The following is a 25653-nucleotide window of genomic DNA, read 5'->3' on the forward strand; positions in this document are numbered from 1 at the left end:
TTCTTCCTTCCTTCCTTCCTTCCTTCCTTCCTTCCTTCCTTCCTTCCTTCCTTCCTTCCTTTATTTTAAAGCTTATTTGCTTATTTTGAGAGAGAGAGAGAGAGCGAGAGAGCGAGCATGCAAGCTGGAGAGGGGCAGAAAGAGAGGGAGAGAGAGAATCCCAAGCAGGCTCTGTGCTGTCAGCGTGGAGCCCAACACAGGGCTCTTTCTCACAAACCATGAGATAATGGCCTGAGCAGAAACCAAAAGTTGGGCATTTAACTGACTGAGCCACCCAGGTGCCCCAAATTATTTTCTTAATATCTTCTCCGATTGTTCCTTCTTAGTGTATGGAAACACAACTGATTTTTGTGTGTTGACTCTACAACTTTGCTGAACTAGTTTATTAGTTGTAACACGCTTTTTTTTTTTTTTAAGGTGTGTGTGGATTCTTTGGATATGTGAGCAGAGATTATTTCACTTCTTCCATCCTTATTTGGATACCTTTTGTTTATTTTTCTTTCCGAATTGTCCTGGCTAGAACCTCAAAAACTATGTTGAATAGAAGTGGCAAAAGTGGGCATCCTTGTCCTTTCCTGATCTTAAGGTAAAAGCTTTCTGTCTTTCACCATTGAGTATGATGTTAGCTGTGGGGTTCTCATAATAGCTTTTATGATGTTGAGAACGTTTCGTCTATTCCCAGTTCGTTAATGTAATATAGTGGTGTTTATTTTAATATTGTCTTCACCCAGTTTTGAGGAACCAGCTAGAGACCAGTCAGTTCCCCTTCTTGAGTAGCTGGTTGTGAGTGCAATCCCAGGCCCCTCCATTATTAAACCTGCACACTTTAGGCCATTATACATTTGCCCAGTTGGCCCAGGGCCAGGTACTAGACTACCAAGATGAGTCCCTAAGCCCCAGAGCCCACTGAAATTATTTAAATTAGCCAATCCACAGGGAGCCCCCCAAAACTGGCTAGCTCCATCCAGCTCGCCATACGTAAACTGCCTTCTGCAACCCATCTTGCTGTTACCCTGTCCCCAGTTGCACCCCCCTGTGCGGGTCAGCCTGGAAGCCTTCTCTTGTTGGGAGCTGCCTTTCGTCCATCAAAGAATCATTGTGTTCTGTCCTATGATCAAAAGAATCTTTAAATCTTATAAAACAGTCCTCTGAGCAGGATGGCACGATCATGACTGCTGATTCTTGAGTAGTTTTGTGAAGGGCCTGCTCTTGTCTTACTAGTTGGTTCCAGAGGAAAGCAGATTAGGACAGAATTGCCACTTGCTGAGATTTAGCCTTGGTGCTTGCTGTTGTGTCAGCCAATGATTGTCCATCTCTTCTTACCCAAATGTCCTCAGTGTGGGAACATTAAAAACACACAGTGCCAATTGCTAAATATTAGCCCAGGAACCCACTTCAGGGCAATTGGAGGGATAGACCACTAGAGCTGCATTTGCAGGGTCAGGTGTTCTGGTGGGTTTTGGGTCACAGCCTGTGTGTTTCGCAGAGGTCTGTTCCCATGACCCATCACTTTTTCGGCATCGGGTTGTCCTGGTTTGTCCCTGTATTTCCTGTGACTCCCATGGAGGAAGGTGTTGGTGTCCTCGTCTTTATGTGGGTGTCCCTCAGGCGGAGGTATGACTCTACCTTCCTTGAAGCTGCATACCTCACTATTCTTGCCAGTGAACAACATACTCCCAGACTCTCAGGGGTATCATGAGATGCATCCTCGGAGACCAGTAGCCCAATGTTTAATCCAAAGGGGGCCTCTGGGACAGTAGCACCAGTGTCTCATCCCTGCATCCTCTCCCCCACTCCACAACACCTACCTGATTTAACCAATTGCTTAAATAATACAGGACCCAGGGCCAGAGTGCTTGGGCTGCAGCATTTGCTGCCCATATCAACATGCCAAAGACTGATAACTTGGAACAAGGGAACTAACTGTCTTGTCTCAAGATCAGGCTCCCATAGCCCTTTAAGTACAAACCCCAATCCAGGAGAGGTAGATTGGGAAGCCTGGGAAGGTGAGACAGCTGCCTTTGAGGTATGTCATGGGCCCTTCCTCCACTTTTCCTGTAACCATTCAGAAGATCCCCAGTTACTTATCAGACAGAGACAGAAACTAAATACCAGGGCTTGAGGTAGATAGAAGCATCCCCCACCCCCCCCATTAATAAAAATATAAAATATAGGGGGAAGAAGTTGAAAAATTACATATTTTATATATTACCTAAACATATACATTTAAATTAAAACAAAGGTCCATAATTTGACCCAACTGGAAATCCAAAATTTACTTTAAAAATGTATATAACAAAAATAAAAGGGGGTTGATAATCTTGTGCTTTTACAACATAGGTACTAACATAACATAAACATTTGCTAAATTACACCAATTTATAAAGTTTCGTGGACTTAATCAACATTGGGACTAAAATTATAATTATTAGCCACATCCTGGGGATCCTGCTGAATTTAAGCCTGGGACCTCTATAACCTCTATAATTTATTAAAATTACTAACTCTATCCAATCAGCAACCAGTAAGTATTTGCTCTTAGAATTTGGAAAATAGGTTTTACTGAGAATCTATTTCAACAGTCTCTCAGCTGTTCACCTCTGGAGGGACACAGTGCACCTTTTTCTGGCCATGGGGCACCATCACACATCACCTTTGCAGACAAGAGCTTAGTCACATCTGTCTTTCTCTAAGACAAAAAAAAAATTTTTTTTTTTTAAAGTAACAGTGCCACTGCTAGGAATTTACCCAAGGGATACAGGAGTGCTGATGCATGGGGCACTTGTACCCCAATGTTTATAGCAGCACTCTCAACAAGAGCCAAATTGTGGAAAAAGCCTAAATGTCCATCAACTGATGAATGGATAAAGAAATTGTGGTTTATATACACAATGGAATACTACACGGCAATGAGAAAGAATGAAATCTGGCCCTTTGTAGCAATGTGGATGGAACTGGAGAGTGTGATGCTAAGTGAAATAAGCCATACAGAGAAAGACAGATACCTATGTTTTCACTCTTATGTGGATCCTGAGAAACTTAACAGAAACCCACGGGGGAGGGGAAGGAAAAAAAAGAAAAAAAAGAGGTTAGAGTGGGAGAGAGCCAAAGCATAAGAGACTCTTAAAAACTGAGAACAAACTGAGGGTTGATGGGGGGTGGGAGGGAGGGTAGGGTAGGTGATGGGTATTGAAGAGGGCATCTTTTGGGATGAGCACTGGGTGTTGTATGGAAACTAATTTGACAATAAATTTCATATAATAATAATTTTAAAAAAAAGTAACAGTGCCATAGTTTGGACGGTACCTTTCCATGATTTAATAGCCTGTGAGTCCAAGTAAATGATCGCTTTATTTGCTAGGGAGTGAAGTCCTGGGGTGGTTTCAGTTTCTCCCAGATGTTTAACCTAAACTTTTTCCATCAATCCCTTTAAGGCAAATCTGTATTTCAAAGAACCTTTCTCTGCAGTAGATCTTGCAGAGGAAATTTGCACTATTACACTAGAAAATGGTTTACCTTTTTGGCAGCTCAATAGGAAAGCTCAACATTTGAAACCTGATAGTACTGGAAATTTTGACAAGACTTTTACCTAGCACTTAAGTTTGTATAAATGTACGTAAGACAAACCTAGTAAGCATGACCTGGGGAAATGGTCAGACCTTGCATTGTGTTTCTGGCCTTGAGAGTAGCAAGTGACCAGAATCTGCCGTGGCAACAGGCTTTAAAAAGACCCTTAAAAAGACACTGTCTCAACTGTGGTGTTAGTGCCAGCCAGCTCCCTGTACATTTGCTAGCTTGTAGTTGCCTAAGACTGAGTAAACTTCTTATTTTTAGAAAGTGGAGATCTGGTTTGTAACTTTCCTTGTACTTAATTGGGTAAAAGTCTTTCCCACAAACCACCATCTATTTTGTGGACTTTGTCAGTCATCTTTTATTTGGTAAATTATGAACTGGTGTAAATTTGTACAGTTCACGTATATCGACTGTGGCAAGGTTGTACAGGTTTCTGTATTTCGGATGAGAAATTTTTCCTCTCTCTATAATAAATTGTTTCTTATCTTGCCATACTTGTGTATGGCATTACCTTGATTACATCCTCCTCAGAAGAGATTCATTTGACATACTCTTAAAAGCATACACGTTCAACACCTTTTGGTCCTTTTTGGTTCTAGATTTCACCATATCGCTTATTTGCAAATGTTACTTAATCTCACTCGTCGGATGCTCCTCCCTGCAAATCAGCCCACCTTAAATGGGCCCCCTCCAACAAAAACCTCTAGAATTTGTCCAAATTAAAATCAACAAGAATTCCTATTAACACTCTCAGAGACCCTTTCATTATAGATGCTTTAGCAATGTCCCCTTGTTTCCCGGAGTCCGTGAACTCCATACGATGGCCATAAATTGTCCATGGATATTTGATGCAAGAAACTGCCTTTCTTGGCCCTGTGCTATACGTTATTAGAATAAAAAGTGTTAGCTATACTGGGTTCCCCTGGCTCACATACTCTGAGGCTGTGACTCTTCAGACCCAGCTGTCCATTATGCCTTTGATAACGGAAGGAGCACCCCACAAGCTTGACATGGCTACTGTGGTCTCCTTAATATAGCGTGGAGACAAACTTGGGCCCTCTGATGTATGTTGCCTGCGGGATGGGGTGGCCTCCCTTGTCCCCAGTTCCTTGTCAGATGCCATGGTGCTGGAGTAGGTCCCCCTTCCCTCAGACTCCTTAGCTATCTGGGAAGCCCCTTCAGATTACTGTACAGATGGGATTGCCACCACCATATGTGATGGAGCTCTGTGGAATGTTGCTGCTTTCAGTCTCCTAATTAGGATGTTCCTGGTGAAGGGTGGAGTCCAGGTGTCCCCACGATTGGCCAAACTTCAGGCAGTCATCTGAGCACTAGATACTCTAGTCAGCTAATGTCTCCATCTGAATGTTTTTACAAACTCTTGAACCGTTGCCCAATTTGTGCCTTTCAGGGTAAAGGATTCTTGAAATCTCTTGCCTCCTAATACCCAAAATACAAGTCAAAGTTACACATGTCTTTACATATACAAAGGTCACAATACCAAGCTTTAGCAGGACACTCTGTATCCCCTTTAGTATTGCAGACATTACTGATATTGACCAAAACACACATTCTACTTCTCAAAATAAACAGTGCCAGGCTCCTCTAGAAGGCATTTAGCAGAACTTTTAGCCTCGTGGCAATGCCTTCATTTGATAAGCCTAAAGGGCTGCTCAGAGAACACCTATTTCAGTTACAATAAAACGAGCCATTAAATGGATCTGTCTCTTTCCCCGGGTCTTAATCTGTCTTAATTCTAGGCCCCGTGGTTTACTCACACTTTATACCAATTGTAATAGCCTTTCTCATTCCCATTTACTCTATGTAATGCAATGCGATGCAATGCGATGCAATGCAACGCAACGCAACATAACGCAATACAATACAATACAATACAATACAATACAATACAATACAATACAAAGACATATAAAAGAGACCCTTTAATAGTGTCTCCCATATCTTCAGATATTTTCTCTCCTGCTCTCATCCTGTACAGGCTGGGTCCAGATCAATGGTAAATATTCTTCAGGGATTCATTAGACTAGGTTATGCCATGGGCCGGATACCTGCCCCTGTGGTATGGGGCCCATTTGAGCCTAAACTTTCACCCACCTTTTCCGTCTCTGTGATCCTCTCCAGAAAATTAAAATTAGTTTTCCAGGTTCATTTCGAGAGTAATGTAGACTACCAAGAAGGGAATAGAAAGTTACACTTACTATATAAAAATTACATTCAGGGATAATAATGGAATCAACATAATATCCCATAAAGATAAAACTAGATAGCCCCTCCTTGGTAATAACACATGCCAGGAGAAAATCAACCTTAGGTAACAATAGCCATTCAGTTGGCTATTAGTCTTACTACCACTGGTCTTGGAGTTTTCATTAATTTGTGATTTGGAGGCTGAAACCCCCCAAGTTAGCCACTGTTTAGACCAAACATAGCCAATGGTGAGGTCCACATGCCTTCTGGTTTGGATAAGGCAGCTCAAAGACCTTATTGATTGCCCATCACCAACAGAACTGACAACTGAGGCAAAGGCCCGTAGTCATTGGCTTAGAGGAGCTGCTGACAAACTAATGCCGAAGTTTCAATCTCAGTCACACTTTAGATGACTAACAATCCTACACCCTATTAACCTCATGCACTCAAATCAGTCCACAGGATTTAAATCCTACTTGCAGTAAAACCCCTCTCCTCATCCATCTGGAGAAAAGCTTTCAGATCTTGCCACCCATAATTAGACCATTAGTTGTGCCAGTTAGATTCCATAACTTTGGTCCAATTACAACACTGTCATGCATGCTGGGATCACTTTTGCTAGCTGTGCACCCAGAAAGCCCCTTGACTTAAAAGATATTTACAAGCTCCCAGACTCAACATTACCTTCAGCTTCTGTAAGGGCTCAGCCTTGTTATAGTACCATATGGCCCCCAAAACATGACAACATCAACCCCAGTGGATCTCTCTTGGGAAGGACGTCCCAGTCCCACATCCCAGACAACATTACCCTGGCCCAGGGATTTGCTGCTAAAGATGACATTGCTCTTTTAATCAGACATAACTTCATCCTGGACTCTTGGCCAACTGCCCCTGTAATGCCCACAGATAGCCTCTCCCAAGATACTGACAAATTAGACATGGGACGTTTATTGCTTTTCTTTCTTCGATATTAGGGATTCTACCAAAATTCCTGAGCTCACTGTCTGCATACTTCCTGATTCTGGTATATACCTCGCTCTCTGCCAAAACCTCTACACTCCCATGCCTTAAGGGAAATCATATAGAGGCTGCTACTAGCTGTGCTATTCTAAAAATTAATGACAGTTATTATCCAAGCCCTCAAACCCGTGGGGAGAGAACTTCCGACTTTCCAGTGCCTTCTCTTACCTCCCTACTCCAGCTTTCCATCACAATCTCCTACTCTATACTCTGACCATGCCCCCACAACCATCCCTCCACAATGATTATAAACAAATACCATGAACCTTTACACATACCTTACTAAACAATTAATTTATATCCTCCAGTGACATAACTGCCCGTGCCAGTTTGACCCAAGAAGTACACCAAGATATTATCGTCATGAAAAAAAATACAATTCATGCTTTTAACACACTTTACAGCTCCACCAAAATACTGTTAGAAACCACAGAAATTTCAGATCTGGTTAATACCACTAAATGAGGAACTTGATTATGGGCAGGCCTACAAAGACTCTTACTTTTTTTCCTCTTTTCTGCTCTCATAATAAACTGTTTTCTATGGTATTTAGGGCAACTACGCTCTGTCTCTGGAAGTCTCCTTTATTATTTAGGACACTCAAATACCACCCCTCCCCCAAACTGGCTCAGAACTGATGGTCAAAACATCAAGGGGTCAATTATAATATAGTTTTTTTTAAATGCTGTCTTGACCCAGTTTTGAGGTCCTGGCTAGAGATCTGTCAGTTCCCCTTCTTGAAGAGCTAATTAACTCTACACTCACTCACTTCCCTTATCAGGTTCTCATACTCTAGGCCATGATACACCCACACGAAGTGCCCCAGGTGCAGGTATTAGACCACTAGAGAGAGCCCCTGTACCCTGGAACCCACAGAAATTACTCAACTTAGTCAATCCACAAGGAGCCTGCAAAACCTAGCTAACCCCACTCAGCTTGCCATACATAAACTGCCAACTACAGTTCCAGTATGCTGTTGGGAGGTGATCCCTTGTGTGGCAAGATCTAGAAGCCCTCTCTTATTTGGAGCTGTAAGTAACAGAGTTTAGCTTTCATCTGAATGTCGTTATATTGGGTTCTATCATCCAAAGAATCTTTAAATCTTATAAATCAGTGGAATGTTTTATCATGCAAATGTGCTTAGTTTTGTCAAATGCTTTTTTCTGTATCAATTGAGATGATCATATGGTTTTCTCCTTCAATCTATTAATGTGGTATATTACATTGATTGATCTTTGTATGTTGAGCCATTCTAAATTCCAAGAATAAATCATGGTGTATAATCCCTTTAATATGCTGTTGACTTCAGTTTGCTAGTATCGTATTGAAGATTGTTGCATTGATACTCATGAGGGATATTGTTCTGTAGTTTTCTTATAGTGTCTTTGTCTGCCTTTGGCATCAGAGTAATGCTGGCCTCGTTAAATGAATTAGAAGTGTTTCCTCCTCCTTAATTTTTTGGAAGAGTTTGATTATGATTGGTGCTCTTTTCTCAAAATTTGGTAGAATTCACCAGTGATTCAATCTGGTCCAGGGCTTTTTATTTTGTTGGGAGGTTTATGATACTGATTCAATCACCATTACTAGTTTTAGGTCTATTTATTTCTATTTTTTATGATTCAGTCTCTTTAGGTTGTGTATTTCTAGGAATTTGTCCATTTCATCATCATGTCATCCAATTTGTTGGTGTGCAATTATTCATAATACTCTCTTTTAATTTGTCTTATTGTGAAATTGGTAGTAATGTTCTCACTTTCATTTCTGCTTTTAATACTTGGAATATTTTTCTCTTAATTCGCATAGCTAAAGGTTTGTCAATTTTGTTGACCTTTTCAAAGAGTTAACTGTTGGTTTCATTGATTTTTCTCTATTGTTTCCTTATTCTCTGTTTCATTGATCTCCACTCTAACCTTCATTATTTCTTTCCTTTTGCTGACTTTGGGTTTAGCTTGTCATCTTTTTCTGGTTCCTTAAGGTTTACAGTTAGATTTTGATTTGAAAACTTTCTTCTTCTTTACTGTGTGTTGACAGCTATAAATTTGCCTAGCACTACTTTTGCCACATCCCGTAAGTTTTAGTATATTATGTTTTCATTTTCATTTGTCTCAAGACATTTTTTTTTTTGAGAGAGAGAGAGAGAGAGAGAGTGAGAGAACATGGAGGAAGGGCTGAGGGAGAGAGTGAGAAAGAGGGAGAGAGAATCTTAAGCAGGCTCTACTCCCAGCATGGAGCCTGACAAAGGGCTCAATCTCACGACTGTGAGATCATGACCTGAGCTGAAATCAAGAGTAAGACACTTAACCCACTGAGCCACTCAGGCACCCCTGTCTCGAGATATTTTCTAATTTTCCTTGTGATTTCTTATCTGACCAATTGACGTTTTAGGAATTTGTTGTTGAATTTCCATATATGGGTGAAATTCCCAGTTTCCCTTTCATTACTGATTGCTAGTTTTGTTCAGTTGTGATCAGAAAAGATATCTTGTGTGATTTCAGTCTCTTTTAGTTTACTAAGATTTACCTTGTGGCCTAGCATATGGTCTATCATGGAAAGGGTTCCATGTGCACTTAAAAAATGTATTCTGCTTTTGTTGGGTGGAGTGGTCTGTATATGTCCATTAGATCCAATTGGTTCATAGTGTTGCTCAGGTTCTCTATTTCCTTATTGATCTTCATTCTGGTTGCTCTATCCATAATTGAAATGAGTACTGAAGTCTCCAACTGTTATTGTATACCATTTATCTGTCCCTTCAACTCTGTCAATGTTCGCTTCTTATGTTTTGAAGCTCTTACGTTTGGTGCATATATGTTTATAATTCTTCCTATATTTTGGGTGTGTGGATACTTTTATCAACATATAATGTTATTCTTTGTCTCATAACAGTTTTTGACTTAAACCAATTCTGTCTGATACTACTAAAGACAATTCAGCTCTTTTGGTTATCGCTTGATATGGAATATCTTTTTCTGTCCTCTCACTGTCATGTTATTTGTGTCTTTAGATTTAAAGTGAACTTCTTGAAGCTAGCATATAGTCATATATTCTTTGTTGATCTGATTTGCTAGCATATGCCTTTAGATCAAGGAACTTAATGCATATATACATTTAAAGTAACTACTGTTGGGGTGCCTGGGTGGCTCAGTCACTTTTGTGTCTGATTCTTGATTTTAGCTCAGCTCATGATCTTAGGGTCGTGAGACGGAGCCCTGGGTCAGGCTGAGAATGGAGCCTGCTTGGGGTTCTCTCTCTTTCTCCCTCTGCCCCCTCCTCAACGTGCGCTTGCTTGTGTGCACGCTCTGTCTCTCATATGTGTATGTATATACATATATGTATGTGTGTGTGTGTGTGTGTATGTATATATATGTATATATAAAGTAACTACTGTTAAGGAGGACTTACCTTTGCCATTTTGTTGTTTTCTGTATGCCTTATAGCTTTTTTTGTCCCTCATTTCCTCCATTACTGCATTCTTTTGTGTTTGGTTGATTTTTACAGTAACACACTTTTGACTCCCTTGTCATTTTATGTATATTTCATAGTTAAATCCTTTATAATTTCCATGGATATTACATATACAATTGTAAAGTTACAATAATTTCAATCGAATTGATACTAACTTAACTTTAATTGCATACAAAAACTATAGTCTGCCTCTGCCACTTTAAGTTATAGACACAGATTATACATTATATACTCACTAACATAGATTTATAATTATTTTATGCTTCTGTCTTTTAAATTCTCTAAAAAATAAAAGTGAAGGGGCATCTGGGTGGCTCAATCAGTTAAGCGTCCAACTCTTGAATTCGACTCGGGTCGTGACCTCGCAGTTCCATGCTGACAGCGTGGAGCCTTCTGGGGATTCTCTCTCTTTCCTTCTGACCCTCGCCCTCTCTCTTTCTAAAAGAAAATAAATAAATAAACTTTTTGTTTTCAAAAATAAGAAAAATAAAGGTGACTTGACAAACCAAAATTACTATAATACTAGCTTTTACATTAACTGCGTATTTCACTTTGGAAATCTCGATCTTTATATATCTTTGAACTACTGTCTAGTGGCCTCTTCTTTCAACCTGAAGGATTTGTGTTAGCATTTCTTGTAGGCTAAGTCTAGGGGTAATGAATTTCCTTAGCTTTTATTTATCTGGGAATGTTTTACCATCTCCTTCAGTTCTGAAAGACAGGTTGGCCAGTATAGAATTCTCACTTTCCTGTTTATTTTTTCAGCACTGTGTATCAGCCTCACTGCCTTCTGCCCTCCAAAATTATTGCTTAGAAATTTCACTGATACTTTTATTGAGGATCACTTATATATGACAAGTCATGTCTCTCTTGCTGCTTTAATGATTTTCTCTTTGACTTTCCACAGTTTGATTTTAATGTGTTTCAATATGGGACTTTATGGTTTATCCTACTTGGTATTCCTTAAGCTTCTTGGACTTGTACATTCACGGAGTTCATTGACTTTGGGGAAATTTTGGCCATTGTTTAAATATTTCAGCTCAATCTCACTTTCTTCTCTTTCTGGATCTCCCGTAATGCATATACCGCTCTATTTTATAGTGTTCCACAAATCCCTTAGGCTCTGTTCACGTTTCATTATTTTTTTCTTTTTTGCTCCTTAGATTCAATTTCAATTGTCTTATTTTTTCTTTTATGAATATAATTTATTGTCAAATTGGCTTACATACAACACCCAGTGCTCATCCCAACAAGTGCCCTCCTCAATTCCCATCACCCATTTTCCCCTCCTCCCATCCACCCTCAGTTTGTTTTCTGTATTTAAGAGTCTCTTATGGTTTGCCTCCTTCCCTCTCTGTAACTTCCCCCCCCCCCGCTTCCCCTGCCCCCTGGTCTTCTGTTAAGTTTCTCAGGTTCCACATATGAGTGAAAACATATGGTATCTGTCTTTCTCTGCCTGACTTATTTCACTTAGCGTAACACTCTCCAGTTCCATCCACATTGCTGCAAATGGCCAGATTTCATTCTTTCTCATTGCCAAGTAGTATTCCATTGTGTATATAAACCACATCTTCTTTATCCATTTGTCAGTTGATGGACATTTAGGCACTTTCCATAATTTGGCTCTTGTTGAAAGTGATGCTATAAACATTGGGGTACACGTGCCCCTGTGCATCAGCATTTCTGTATCCCTTGGGTAAATTCCTGGTAGTGCTATTGCTGGGTCATAGGGTAGATCTATTTTTAATTTTTTGAGGAAACTTCACACTGTTTTCCAGAGCAGCTGCACCAGTTTGCATTCCCACCAACAGTGCAAGAGGGTTCCCATTTCTCCACATCCTCGCCAGCAACTATAGTCTCCTGATATGTTCATTTTAGCCACTCTGATTGGTGTGAGGTAGTATCTGAGTGTGGTTTTGATTTGTGTTTCCCTGATGAGGAGTGACATTGAGCATCTTTTCATGTGTCTGTTGACCGTCTGGATGTCTTCCTTAGAAAAGTGTCTATTCATGTCTTCTGCCCATTTCTTCACTGGATTATTTGTTTTTCAGGTGTGGAGTTTGGTGAGTTCTTTATAGGTTTTGGATCCTAGCCCTTTATCCCATATGTCATTTGCAAATATATTTTCCCATTCCATTGGTTGCCTTTTAGTTTTGTTGATTGTTTCCTTTGCTACACAGAAGCTTTTTATCTTTATGAGGTCCCAATAGTTCGTTTTTACTTTTAATTCCCTTGCCTTTGGGGATGTGTCAAATAAGAAATTACTGCAGCTGAGGTCAAAGAGGTTTTTGCCTGCTTTCTCCTCTAGGGTTTTTATGGTTTCCAGTTTCACATTTAGGACTTTGATCCATTTTGAATTTATTTTTGTGTGTGGTGTAAGAAAGTGGTCTAGTTTCATTCTTCTGCATGTTGCTGTCCAGTTCTCCCAGCACCATTTGTTAAAGAGACTTTTTCCCAGTGGATGCTCTTTCCTGCTTTGTCAAAAATTAGTTGGCCATGCACTTGTGGGTCCAATTCTGGGTCCTCTATTCTATCCCATTGGTCTATGTGTCTGTTTTTGTGCCAATACCATACTGTCTTGATGATTACAGCTTTGTAGTGAAGGCTAAAGTCTGGGATTGTGATGCCTCTCACTTTAGTTTTCTTCTTCAATATTACTTTGGCTATTTGGGGTCTTTTGTGGTTCCATACAAATTTTAGGATTGTTTGTTCTAGCTTTGAGAAGAATGCTGGTGCAATTTTGACTGGGATTGCATTGAATGTGTAGGTTGCTTTGGGTAGTATTGACATTTTAACTATCTTTATTCTTACAGTCCATGAGCATGGAATGTTTTTCCATTTCTTTGTGTCTCCTTCGATTTCCTTCATACATTGATTTCGTACCCTGCAACTTTGCTGAATTAATGTATCAGTTCTAGGAGTCTTTTGGTGGAGTCTTTCGGGTTTTCCATGTAGAGTATCATGTCATCTGTGAAAAGTGAAAGTTTGACTTCTTCTTTGCCTCAATTGTCTAATTTTTAAAAAATCATTGATTCTTCTCCCTGCTCAAATCTGTTGAATCCTTCTAGTGAATGTTTCCAGGCAGTTGTGTTTTCCAGTTTCAAAATTTCTGTTTGGTTAACTTTTACAGTTTCTCTCTCTTAATTCTCTCATGTTATTTATTTTTTATTTCCCTGATTTCTTTTAGTTCCTTGTCTTTTCCTTTAGCTCTCCTTTTTTTCTTTGTGATTCCAGAATTATGTACTTATTTATTTTTAAAGTTTTTATTTAAATCCCAGTTAGTTAATATACAGTGTAATATTACTTTCAGTTGTACAATATAGCGATTCAATACTTCCATACAACACCTGCTGTTCATAGCAATTGTACTGCTTAATTCCCATCACCTATTTTACCCATCCCCCAACCGCCTCCCTTCTGGTAAACATTAGTTTGTTCTCTATTGTTAAGAGTCTCTCTTTTTTTGCCCTTTATTTGTTTGTTTCGTAAATTCCACATGAGTAAAATCATGTGGTATTTGTCTTTCTCTAACTTATTTTGTTTAGCGTAATACTGTCTAGCTCCATCCATGTCATTGAAAGATTTAATTCTTTTTTTATGGCTGAGTAATATTCCGATATCCAATTTATATATATATATATATATGTATATGTATATATATATATATATATGTATGTGTATATATATATATATATGTATATGTATATGTATATGTATACACATACATATATACCATCATTCATCATTCAATGGCCTGCTGGACTGTTTCCATCATTTGGTTATTGTAGATAATGCTGCTATAAACATTGCAGTGTATTTATCCCTTCAAATTAGTATTTTTGTCATCTTTGGGTAAATACCTGGTAGTACAATTGCTGGATCATAGGGTAGTTCTATTTTTAACTTTTCCGGCACATTCCACATGTTTTCCAGAGTGGCTGCACCAGTTTGCACTCCCACCAACAGTGTAAGAAGGTTCCCCTTTCTCCACAACCTTGCCAGCACCTGTTGTTTTTAGAGTTACTGATTTTAGCTCATGTGAAGTGATATCTCATTGTAGTTTTCATTTGTATTTCCCTGATGATCAGTGATGTTGAACCACTTTTCATGTGTCTGTTGTCCATCTGTATGTCTTCTTTGGGTGGGAAAATGTCCATGCCTTCTGCCCACTTTTAATTGGATTTTTTTTTTGCGTGTTGAGTTTTTAAAATTTTTTAAAAAATGTTTATTTATTTTTGAGAGAGACAGAGGCAGAGCATGAACAGGGGAGGAGCAGAGAGAGGGAGACACAGAATCTGAAACAGGCTCCAGGCTCTGAGCTGTCAGCACAGAGCCCAGTGCGGGGTTCGAACCCACGAACCGTGAGATCATGACCTGAGCCAAAGTCAGATGCTTAACCAACTGAGCCACCCAGGCCCCCTTTGGGTATTGAGTTTTATAAGTTCTTTATATATTTTATATATTTACCCTTTATCAGATATGACATTTGCAAATATTTGCTCCCATTTCGTAGGTTGGCTTTTAGTTTTGTTAATTATTTCTTTCATTCTGTAGAAGGTTTATTTTGAGGAAGTCCCAATAGTTTATTTTTGTTTTTGTTCCCCTTGCCTCTGGAGATATCTAGAAAGAAGTTGCTAAGGCTGATGTCAAAGAGGGTACTGCCTGTGTTCTCCTCTAGGATTTTTATGATTTCATGTCTCACACTTAGGTCTTTAGTCTGCTTTAAATTAAGTTTTGCCTATGGTGTAAGGAAGTGGTCCAGTTTCATTTTGCTGCATGTTGCTATCATGTTTTCCCAACACTGTTTGTTGAAGAGACCGTCTTTTTCCCATTGGATATTCTTTCCTGCTTTGTGGAAGATTAATTGACCATGTAGTGGTGGGTTCATTTCTGAGTTTTCTATTCTGTTCCATTGATCTATGTGTCTGTTTTTATGCCAGTACCATACTGTCTTGATGTCTACTGCTTTGTAATATAGTTTGAATTCTAGAATTGTGATGCCTCCAGCTTTGTTTTTCTTTTTCAAGGTTGCTTTGGGTATTCGAGGTGTTTTGTGGCTCCATACAGGTTTTAGGATTCTTTGTTTTAGCTCTGTGAAAAATGTGGATGGTGTTTTGATAAGGATTGCATTAAATGTGTAGCTTGCTTTGGATAGTATAGATATTTTAACAATATTTTTTCCTCCGATCCATGAGCTTGGAATGTCTTTCTATTTAATTGTGTCATCTTCAGTTTCTTTCATCAGTGTTTTATAGTTTTTAGAGTACAGGTCTTTCACCTCTTTGGTTAGGTTTAGTCCTAGTTATCTTATTATTTTGGGGGAAGTTGTAAGTGAGATTTATTCCTTCATTTCTATTTCTGCTGCTTCATTATTGGTGTATAGAAATACAACAGATTTCTTTACATTGATTTTGTAGGCTGCGACTTTACTGAATTTGTTTATCAATGCTAGCAGTTTTTTGGTGGATTCTTCCTACATATAGTATCCTGTCATCTGCAAGTAAGGGAAACTTAATTTCTTCCTTGCCTATCTGGATGCTTTTTCTTTCTTTTTGCTGTCTGATTGCTGAGGATAGGACTTCCAGTACTATGTTGAATAAAAGTGGTGAGAGTGGACATCCCTGTCTTGTTCCTGACCTTAGGGGGAAAGCTCTCAGTTTTTCCCCATTGAGGATTATATTATCTGTGGGATTTTCATATATGGACTTTATGATGTTGAAGTATGTTCCCTATATCCTCTATCCCTACTTTGTTGAGGGTTTGCATCAAGAACAGATTTTGTACTTTGTCAAGGGATTTTTCTGCATCTATTGAAATGGTGATATGGTTCTTATCCTTTCTTCTCATTAATGTGGTGTATCATGTTGATTGATTTGTGAGTATTGAACCACCCTTGCAACCCAGGAATAAATTCTGTTTGATCATGGTGAATGATTTTTTCTAATGTAGTATTGGATTCAGTTTGCTAGTATTTTATTGAGAATTTTTGGAATCATGCTCATGAGGGATATTGGCCTGTAGTTCTCTTATTAATGGAGTCTTTATCTGGTTTTGGTATGAGAGAAATGCTGGCCTTATAGAATAGGTTTGGAAAATTTTCTTCGTCTTCTATTATTTGTAATAGTTTGAGAAGATTGGTGTTAACTCTTCTTTAAATGTTTGGTAGAATTCACCTGTAAAGCCATCTGGTCCTGGACATTTGTGTGTTGGGAGGTTCTTGATTATTTTTTCAATTTCTTGTGCTGGTTATTGGTCTGTTCAAGTTTTCCATTTCTTCCTGTTTCAGTTTTGGTAGTTTATATGTACCTAGGAATTTGTCCATTTCTTCCAGTTTGTCCAATTTGTTGGCATGTAGCCTTTTGTAATATTCTATTATAATTGTTTGTATTTCTTTGGTGTTAATTATTATTTCTCCTATCTGATTTGTGATTTTATTTATTTGGGTTCTTTCTATTTTCTTTTTGATACGTCTGGCTAGAGGTTTATGAGTTATTTTATTTTCTTCAAAGAACCATCTCCAGGTTTCATTGATCTGTCCTATCGTTTTTGTTTTGTTTTGTTTTGTTTTTTAGTTTCTATATCATTTATTTCTGCTCTAATATTTATGATTTCCTTCCTTCTGCTGGCTTTGGGATTCATTTTTTGCTCTTCTTCTAGTTCTTTTAGGTGTAAGGTTAGATTGTGTATTTGAGATTTTTCTTCTTTAGGTAGTTCTATTTTGCTTCATACGTCCCTCTTAGGACCATTTTTGCTGCATCCCAAAGGTTTTGGACTCTTGTGTTTTCATTTTCATTTGTTTCCATGTATTTTTAAATTTCTTCGTTGATTTCCTGGTTGACCCATTTCTTATTTAGTAGCATGTTGGTTATTCTTCATGTATTTGTATTTATGGTGTCTCCAAATTTTTTCTGATGGCTGACTTCTAATTTTATAGTGTTGTGGTCAGAAAAGATGCATAGTATGACTTCAGTAATTTTGTATTTGTTGAAGCCTGTTTTGTGACCTAATATGTGATCTATTCTCTAGAATGTTCCATGTTCACCTGAAAAGAATGTGTATTCTGCTGTTTTAGGATGGAATGTTCTGAATATATCTATTAAATCCATCTGGCCCACTGTGTCATTCAAAGCCATTGTTTCCTTGTTGATGTTTTGTTTAGATGATCTATCCATTCATGTAAGTGGGGTGTTAAAGTCCCCTACTACTATTGTGTTATTATCAATTTGTTATTTTAGGCTATTGTTTTATATATTTGGGTACTTCCAAGTTGGGTGTACAAATATTTACAATAATTATATCCTCTGGTTGGATAGTCTTCTTTATGATTATATAATGTCCTTCTTTGTCTCTTTTTACAATCTAGTTTGCCCAATATAAATATTGCAATATAAATATTGTCCAGCTTTCTTTGGACATCCATTTGCATGCTAAATGTTTCTGCACACCCTCACTTTCAATCTGCAGGCGTTTTTAGGCTTAAAATGAGTCCTTTGTAGACAGCATATCGATGGGTCTTATTTTCTTATCCATTCTGACACACTGTGTCTTTTGATTGGAGCATTTGATCCATATATTCAAAGTAATTATCGATAGATTGTTTATTGCCATTTTATTACTTGTTCTGTGGTTTGTTTCTGGAGATTTTCTCTTATCCTTTCTTGTCTTCGTTGATTTTGGTCTCTCCTTTGCACTTAAAGTGTCTCATTTATTATTTCTTGCAGGGCTGCCTAGTGGTCACGATCTCCTTTAGTTGTTTGTTTCTCTGGGAAACTCTTTGTCTCTCTTTCTATTCTCAATGATAGCCTTCCTGGATAGAGTATTCTTTGTTGCCAGTTTTTCTCACTCAGCACTTTGAATATATCATGCCACTCCCTTCTGGCTTTCCAAGTTTCTGTTGAGAAATCTGCAGCTAGCCCTATGGGTTTTCCCTTGTATGGTAAGGACTTTTTTGTCTCACGCTTTTAAGTTTTTTTCTCTATCACTATATTTTGCAATTTTAATTACAATATGTCTTGCTGTTAGCCTGCTTTTGCTGATTTTGATGGGAGTTCTCTGTGCCCCCTGAATCTGGATGTGTTTCCTTCGTCAGATTAGGGAGGTTTCTGCCTTGAAATATATTTTCTGCCCCCTTTTCTCTCTTCGTCTCCTGAAACTCCTGTGATACAATTGTTATCACATTTGATGGAGTCACTGAGTTCCTTAAATCTATTTTTTTTGTTCCCTTATTCTTTCTCTTTTGCTTAGCTTCATTATTTTCCATTATTTTGTCTTCTGTATCAGTAATTCATTCTTCTGCTTCTTCCAGCTTGCTTTTCATCATATCAAGACTATTTCTAATCTCATTTATTGCATTCTTCATTCTGATTCTTTTAATCTTTATTTTTTGAGAAAGAGACAGAGCATGAGAGAGAGGGAAACACAGAATGTGAAGCAGACATTCACTGTCTGCTCTGAGCTGTCACACAGAGCCCAATGTGGGGCTCGAACTCATGAACCATGAGACCATGGCCTTAGCTAAAGTCAGGCGCTTATCCAACTGAGCTACCCAGGCGCCTCCATTTTGATTCTTTTTTAACTATTTTATCTCTTTCATAAGGGCATCCCTTATGTCTTCTATTCTCTTCTCAAGTCCAGTGAGTATCCTTATGATTGTTGCTTTAAATTCTCCATCAGTCATGTTACTCATATCTGTTTTGCTTTTATCTCTGGCTGTGGCCATATCTTGTTCTTTCATTTAGGATAAATTCCTCTGTTTGGCATTTTATCTAAGTCTCTGCCTTCTTCTCTGTGTTGGAAAACCTAGTTGTGTTTCTTGCTCCTGAAAGTAATGGCCTTATGAAGAAGTCATGTGGTGCCCAGGGCCTGGCGCTTCAAGAATTGTCTCCTTCGTGTTCTGTGTGTACTCTACTCGTGTGTTCTGACTGCTCTATCCATCAGGCAAGTCATCTACTGAGGCTCTCCTTGCCTGCTGTGGGCAGCATTTGGTCCCTGGCCTGAATGTGGCAAGTTTTAATTAGGTGTGCTCTGGTCTGCTTGTGAAATGAGACCTGAAACCAATTCCACCAGAACCGAGGCCCTGCAGAACTCTCTGGTTGTGAGACTCGGCGTGGGTGAGGGTTTGTGTTGGTCTTCTGGGGGAGGGGCCCACTGCACTGGGACGGAGGCAAGCTTGACTGAGAAGGGCAGTTCCACCAGAGCATAGAGGGCCTGCTTAACCCAAGTTAGATAGCTAGTGTTGGCACTGAGCTGCTTCTGCTATGTGGCTCTGTATTTATGCTGAAGGGTGGGGGAGAGAAATGGCACTAGTCAGCCCCTTTGTTCCTAGGGAGAAGTCTCCGTGAACACTGCGTCTCAGGGAATCAGTCCTACAAAAGCTAAGAATCGCGTCACTGTGTGCCTCAGGTGTTTCTCAGTTTGCTGTTTCCACACCATCTGCCCCCAGGTTGTTTGCTTGCCTTCTTTCCAGTAGCAGTCTAGTGCTCTCAGGACTCTATCCCAGCCAAACCCACTGACCTTTAAAACTCCAGGCTTTAAGCTCCACTGATTGCAAAAACCATGAAATTCAGCCACTCTCATGTTCCAAGCCAGGAGCTTTGGAGAAATGTTCTTCTTATGTGTTCCCCTGTGTGCTCCTCTCTTGCCCTTCTCTGTGACTATGGCTCCCTCCCTTATGCAGCATCCATGATCTGTTTGTCCATTAAACTGCATCTCTGCACTTCCTACCTTCTTCACTGTGGCCTCTTCTCTCCCTTTAATTGTGGAATTTGTTCTGTCAGTCTTCAGGTCTATTTCTGGGGTATTTAGGATCATTTGATGATTATCTAGTTGTGTTGATGGGATGAGACAAGCCTGGGATCCTCCTACTCTGCCACCATCTTTCCTCCCCTTCCTTTGGCTCTTTGAGCATATTTAAGAAAGCTGGCTTAAAGTTCTTTCCTGGTAAATCCAACATCCGTGCCTTCTCAAAGAGAGTGTCTGGATATTTACATTGTTCCTTTCAATGGGCCATGTTTTCTTGTTTCTTTGTATGCCGTGTGACTTTTATTTGAAAATTGGGCATTTGACGGGGCGCCTGGGTGGCGCAGTCGGTTGAGCGTCCGACTTCAGCCAGGTCACGATCTGGCGGTCCGTGAGTTCGAGCCCCGCGTCAGGCTCTGGGCTGATGGCTCGGAGCCTGGAGCCTGTTTCCGATTCTGTGTCTCCCTCTCTCTCTGCCCCTCCCCCGTTCATGCTCTGTCTCTCTCTGTCCCAAAAATAAATTTAAAAAAACGTTGAAAATTGGGCATTTGAAAAAACAGCTACCTCTCCAGTCCTTACAAACCTTTTCTGTGCTGGGGTAGTGCTTCACTCCTTGACCAGGTGTGTTCTGAGCTTAGGGATAAGCCCAAGATAAAAGCTTAAGGTCAATTCAGGTCTTTTCTGAGAATGCCTCTTACCTGGGCTTGTGTGTGGTGCTCTCACTCCACATACGTGACTGTTTTTGAATGTCTTACTGTCCCAAAGAGTCTCATTCTGGCTTCAATCCAGGGATTTAGATGGTCTATTATATGTGCCCACCTGTGATCTTTTGCATCGGGTGCCTGTGTATATGTATTTTTTCTGAAGCTTTCATAAACAGTGACTGCTGATTTTCCCCAGCCTGAGAACAAGTTCGATGAGACAACCAGTCCTTTAGGAAGCCCCCAGAAAGAGTAGAACATTATCAATAAATTTAATCGGCAACTGGGAATTTAGTTGCTGCGTATTCTAGATGAAGACTCTACTGAGCCAGGAGGGAGTAAGGAAATGGTGAGTAAAATTTCCATGAAATTTCCTATCGTTTTTTAAGGTAAATTTTTCTTGACTGGTAATTCACTTGATTACTGTAGATCTTTGGGTGTTTTCCACAGTGACTAAAAGGTTAGTTCAGCCAGTTTCTCGATTTTTGACGTTTCCTTGGAATAAGGGATTGAAACTTTCTAGTCTGACATTTTGCTGATATCACACCCTTGAGGAACTTTTGTGTAGTTAAAACAATCACTTTGAGAAATTAAAAGCAAACGATATATCAGGCAAAAAATTTGTGATACATTTAGATGAAAGCTAATTTCTCTAATATCCCAAAAAGCTCTGAAAAATCAATTAAAAAGGAGCGCCCAGGTGGTTCAGCCATTAAGCATCTTGACTCGTAATTTCAGCCCAGGTCATGATCTCATGGTTCATGAAGTGGAGCCCTGCATGAGACTTCATGCTGCAGCACAGAGCCTGTTTGGGATTCTCTCCCTCTCTCTCTCTCTGCCTCTCCCCCACGTGCTCACGTTCTCTCTCTCCCTCTCAAAATAAATATAAATAAACTTAAAAGAAAACAAATCAATTATAAAAATATGAAAACCAAGTAGCAATTTGGAACAACATTAACAGGTAATTTAAAGAAAAAGAAATGTTACTATTTCATTTGATGATGTTAAATTGTACATTCAACTCTAATATTGGCTTCTTGTTTTTTATTTTTTTTTTAATGTTTATTTTTATTTTTGACAGAGAGAGACACAGAGCATGAGCGGGGGAGGGGCAGAGAGTGAGGGAGACACAGAATCAGAAGCAGGCTCCAGGCTCCGGGCTGTCAAGCACAGAGCCCGACGGCGGGGCTCGAACTCACAGACCGCGAGGTCATGACCTGAGCCGAAGTCGGATGCTCAACCGACTGAGCCACCCAGGCGCCCTGAATATTGGCTTATTTCTAAATAAAGAATAAGACTGGCATTCTATACAGGCTGTAAACTGTATATTGGAGCTTTCTGAACTTTGTTCGGTTTATGTATTTTAGCTCCATTATCTTTATCATAGAAAACTTTCACCTGTTCCACCTTTCTTCCACTTTTACTTCCCACTTTTTAAGGACCAGTTCTCATATTCTTATTATAAACCATCTAATGAAACATATAAAGCTTCCTCTTAGGTGGACATCAAGAAATGTGGTAAAAAAGCCTCTCCAACTCTGGGCTCTCTTTTGAATTTTCTCTGTTGATTCAAAATTTGCATTATAAAATGGAGATCAGCTACATAAGCATTAGTTCTCACCAATGACCAATTCAATATGATTATGTTAAATTATTAGTTGCTTTTGATACTTTGAACTCCCTTGTGTTAAGGGTCATTATTTAATGGTTTTGTCTGCCATGTAGGACTCCATTCATTGGATGCCCAGTGGACATCAGTTTATTCAAATTTTTAATGTCTAAAGCATAGAATGATAGTGAAATTGTTATTTTAGTGAATATTAAGTTCAAGGCATAGGATTCAAAGAGCCCTTACTCATCTCATGCAATTGTCAATTAAGGAGAGTGAGACTAATGCACTTCACAGATTTATAAGAGACTAGAAGATATCACCACTTCAACTACCTTAAAATTACTAAATAAATAAGTAGATAAGTAAGTTTAGGTTAAACCAGAAGCTCCATGTGTCATATGTTGATTTCTGTTTCAGAAGGGAAGTTCAGGAGCGCCTAGTGGCTCAGTCTGTTAAGCATCAGACTTTGGCTCAGGTCATGATCTTGTGGTTCACAAGTTCAAGTCCCATGAGTTGGAGCCCCACGTCAGGTTGGCTCTGTGCTGACAGCTCAAAGCCTGTAGCCTGCTTCAGATTCTGTGTCTCTGTCTCTCTCTGCCCCTCCCCTGCTCATGCTCTGTTGCGCGCTCTCTCTCTCTCTCTCTCTCTCTCAAAAATAAATAAACATTAAAAAAAAGAGAAGTTCAAGTTTCTAATTCTGCTCAGTAGATGAGAGAGTAGGGGGGAAGGACATAGTGTTATTTCCTCTCTTGTTAAAATTCTTGCTGAATTTGTTTTCTGGATGAGTTCAGTTTAAACCAGCTGAAGTCAATGAGCAGAAATGGAAATGACACTGGTAAGAGGAACTGTACCTTTAGTTTAGAGAAAGAAAAAAAAAAGAGAAGGAAATGCCTGCTAGAATTTCATACGGTTCAGAGGAGGATCATGTCTTTTCTGAATGGTGGCTATACAGTGAGACCAGTGAGCACGATTGAAAATGCCTGCCTGTCTAATGCTCTGAGGCACACTTAATTAACTCCATCTAGGTTCATAATACAATCATCACATTACAAACCCATAGTTGTTTTTAATGTTTATTTAATTTTTGAGAGAGACAGAAAGACAGTGTAAGCGGGGGAGGGGCAGACAGAGACGGGGAGACACAGAATCCGATTCAGGCTCCAGGCTCTGAGCTGTCAGCACAGGGCCCCACGCGGGGCTCTAACTCACAAGCTGTGAGATCGTGACATGAGCCAAAGCCAGCCGCTTAACTGACTGAGCCACCCAGGCGCTCCTGAATCCATAAGTTTTAATGATGAAAGTGTATAGCCTTACTTTGGCTTCCTGCTAACACAAGGAAGATTGGTTAGTCCAATTTATTGCAGAAATTCTAAAGAGCCATTCTAAATTAAACCTGTGCTTGATGTTGACTCTTTTAAATACTCAGCAGCTCCCTAGAAATTGGATATTCAGTGCTGACCCAAGTTTAACTATTCCTTAACAATCCATTCTCTATTTGGGCATAGAATCAGGCAAAAGCATAATTATTTTGTCTAATATTAACCTGTCTGTTCACTAGGCTGTTTTCCCCACAATTTCAACTCTCTAATATGTTAGAAGTTACAAGGATGCAGTCTTCGTGTTTAAATTAATTTATATGGGAAATTATAAACACTGTCTCATATAGCCTTCAGTAGTCTAGTTTTATAGATGTGGATGATGATGAAAACCCTAATCCAGCCCTCCTCTACAAATCTTACGATTAAGCAAATAGACTTCCTAATGATTATACATTGTCTTCAGTCATCAAAAAAAAAAATGATTTTCCTAGGATTAAAAAAGGCTGTAATTGTCCTTTAAAAACAATGACGAATTTATTAACAATTATCATTAAAAGCAGGCAGAGGACAGAGGGTCTGTAATTCCATAAATATGTAAACAGTAAATTACTAATTATTTTCTACTTATAACTGCCAGATTCTGAAACTCGTTGCATTTACTATCTTATTCAATTCTCATAAAAAAGTACTCACTCAGGAGGGCCTGGGTGGCTCAGCTGGTTAAGCGTCCAACTCTTGATTTCAGCTCAGTTCTTGATCTCAGGGTCATGAGTTCAAGCCCTGCACTAGACTCTCTGCTGGGCATGAAGCCTACCTAAAAAAAAAAAAAAAAAAAAAAAAAAAAAGCAGTCACTTGAGATGGAGGAGGAAACTATAACATTAACATTCATAAATTTTCATAAAATCAGTAAGAATTTAGCAAATTTAAGAGACTGACTTCGAGAATTCTTTTTCTGGGATTGATTGGCTTGTCTATAATACTACAAAAGACTGGTAAATACTGGACTTATTAGTTTACACTTATGGATATATGTCATAAACAACTTTGATTGAATACTCTTAAGAAGGGGAAAATGAGCTTTGTCACTGTAGCACCTACCACCGTAAATAGCTAAATAAGTTCATGCATAATTAAGGAACGTATAGTGGAAAGAAATTGCCCCGTGATGTATTCAGAAGTTCAAGAATTGAGGACCTATTAACATTTGGATGTGAACAATCAGCCCAAGCTGATTGTTGCATTATGAGACGATCCGTAAAAAGTATTTGGAAAAAGCTATTCATCGGTTCAACTAACATTATGGAAAACCTCTTATGTGCAACGAGTCATAAAGCATAATGGGTAGGGGTGTCAGATTGTAGAGGGAACGTGTTTCGTGTCCCTAACGATACACAACATACCACTCCAATTTGGGGGTGGGGGGTTAAAACAACAACAGTCATTTATTTGTTTACTCTTCTTCATTTTGGGCAGAACTTGGGGACAATTCATCTCTGCTCCATGTGGCATCTCGTCCATGCGACTCAACTGGGATTGAAAGATCCACTCCCAATGTGGAGTGACTCATAAGGACAACAATTTGCTGGCTGTCTTCTGGGTGCTCAGTGGAGTCGTTGGCCAGATTCCCAGTTCTCCTCCATGTTGCCTTTGCAGAAGGCTTGGTTGGGCTTCTAACCACACAGCCGCTGAGTTCTGAAAGGAAGAGGGTAAGTGCCAATGTGCAAATGCTTATCAAGTCTTGGCTCACTTTATGCTTAATAATATCCTATTGGGGCACATCATGGCTCAGTCAGTTAAGCATCCGACTTCAGCTCAGGTCACGATCTCACAGTTTGTGAGTTCAAGTCCCGCGTCAGGCTCTCTGCTGACAGCTCAGAGCCTGGAGCCTGCTTCCGATTCTGTGTCTCCTTCTCTATCTGCTCCTCCCCCACTCTCGCTCTGTCTCTCTCTCAAAAAATAAACATTAAAAAGAAAAAAAATGTAAATATCCTATTGGCCAATACTAGTCATGTGGCCTAG

The 25653-nt window shown here is 39.3% G+C and overlaps 1 protein-coding gene across 1 annotated transcript in view; it reads left to right on the forward strand.

The window, feature by feature from the left end:
• Positions 1-25653, forward strand: part of TLR3 (toll like receptor 3) — a 76690-nt gene that overhangs the window by 25038 nt on the left and 25999 nt on the right. Inside the window, exon 2 of the mRNA XM_007098990.3 lies at positions 25108-25340. The gene's annotated coding sequence lies outside the window, so the exon portion shown is untranslated. The remainder of the gene's footprint in view (positions 1-25107; positions 25341-25653) is intronic.

The sequence above is a fragment of the Panthera tigris genome, chromosome B1 (assembly GCF_018350195.1).
Source record: "Panthera tigris isolate Pti1 chromosome B1, P.tigris_Pti1_mat1.1, whole genome shotgun sequence".
Lineage (NCBI taxonomy): Eukaryota > Metazoa > Chordata > Mammalia > Carnivora > Felidae > Panthera > Panthera tigris.